At 44.6% G+C, this 1,852-nt stretch overlaps 1 pseudogene; it reads left to right on the forward strand.

Annotated features, from left to right (window-relative positions):
* The first annotated feature begins 273 nt into the window (after positions 1–273).
* Positions 274–1,141, forward strand: LOC147421813 (uncharacterized; annotated as a pseudogene).
* The last annotated feature ends 711 nt before the right edge of the window (positions 1,142–1,852 follow it).

A 1,852-nucleotide genomic window follows, 5' to 3' on the forward strand; every position in this document is an offset into this window, starting at 1 on the left:
GCCCACAACTGGAATCGCACGGCTAGGAGCCTCGCAAGAAGTTGACTTGGACCTGCGTTGAACCTCAGAATCTGAAGGTCTGCATAGAGCCGGCCATCGCGAATCACGATTCAGGTGGGTGTAGAGGTTTGTGTCAAAATTGATGATGAGGCAGTTGCCCATGGAGGAGCAGAACCAGTTTGCAGCTTGTAACTTGCGCCGTTCATAGTCTATACAGAGCTGCGCAAGCCAAGAACGTCTATTTGCACAAAGTGTTAGCAGAGTTTATCATCGATGTCCTTGTCTAGAAGAGTGACAGAGCCGGCCACTGCGATTCAGGTAGGTGTAGAGGTTTGTGCCAGAATTGATGATGAGGCAGTTGCCCATGGAGGAACAATACGAGTTTGCAGCTTGTAACTTTCACCGTTCATAGTCTATACAGAGCTGGAAGCCAAGAACAGCTATTTGTACAAAGTGTTAGTCTAGAAGAGTGACAGGCTGGAAACATTTTTCAAAAGCCTCCAAAAAAGAGGCGCTGAGCTTCCTGAGTACTTCATCAAAGGTTTGCGTGAGGATGAATATGTTGCTGGGATAGATCAATCTCTTGTTAACTGAAATAATGTGAGAGAGAAAGCTTAATTATCAAGCCGATTATGGTTGAACATTGCTTGAGGGTATGCAGCGGCAGTGGAACGGGGGTTTGCATTCTACTTATAGCATGGGAGGAGCTGATCAAGCTCAATCACATGAAGGATGCATATTGGAAGCAATTAAGGATGTGCATACTCAAGCAAGCTCGGAAGCAATTAAGGATGTGCATCTCCAAGCTCAAAAGCAATCAAGGATGTGCATACTGCACATTCTACGGATTTACATGCTTCTCACATAGATAAGGCGAATGTGTCAGGAGATGAACTGAACAAGATGGATAGGGATGAATCTGTAGATGCCAATGAGCAAGCCAACACTCTAAAACAGAGAGAGTGGAACACAAGAGCTGAAAGACATGCAGAATAATCATCTAAGAGATGTCTCTCCAACAGAAGATGAGGATGAAGAGCTTGGCAATGTGGTTTTTGTGAGGTATCCTTAAGGTTATGAGCAAGTCTCAGAGGTCTTGTTCAGAGGAGCTCGCGATTTCTTCCAGCTTTTAGGTAACTAGGCTTGTCTCATTTGCCCCTTGAACTGGTATTACTATTGGCAGTGGCCATATTACAGTTGATGCCTTTGCTTGCTTGCCTTGCCACCTGTGTTTCCAGGTATTTCTTCAGCAAGGGGATGTTAAAACGTGGCGAGGTTTTTCTGTGACTTTGAGCACCAGTTCTTGGTCTTTTCAAAATATTTTCAATCTACACTATTCTCAAATTACTGGCACATCGCATCCTTGGAACGCACTGATTGTAGGATATGCCCAACAGGGGCCCGGAAGCTTTAGGAACGTATGACAAGAGAGAGCATCTCTCTTGATGCAATCACCTACACTTTCGTGCTTGACACTGCCTTGGTTGATTGATTGACATGTATGCCAAATGTGGTGAACTTCAGAAATCACAAAACTTGCTTCAAGAGCTTCTTGTCTGGAATGTCATCTCTTGGAGTGCATTGATTGCGGGCAAAGCTGCCATGATCGTAGCTTTGGGACTGTTTTCAACGTATGAGAAAAGAGAGCATCTCTCGAGATGCAATCACCTATGCTTTCGTGCTTGACATTGCCTTGGTCGATTGGTTGACATATAAGCCAAATGTGGTGTATTTCAGAAATCACAAACCTTGCTTCAGGAGCTCCTTGTCCGGAATGTCGTCTCTTAGAGTGCATTGATTGTAGGCAAAGTTGCCATGATCGTAGCTTTTCAATCTGCGCTGCTCTCAATAT

This window comes from Adiantum capillus-veneris, chromosome 27 (assembly GCF_014529385.1).
Source record: "Adiantum capillus-veneris isolate H3 chromosome 27, ASM1452938v2, whole genome shotgun sequence".
Classification (NCBI taxonomy): Eukaryota; Viridiplantae; Streptophyta; class Polypodiopsida; order Polypodiales; family Pteridaceae; genus Adiantum; species Adiantum capillus-veneris.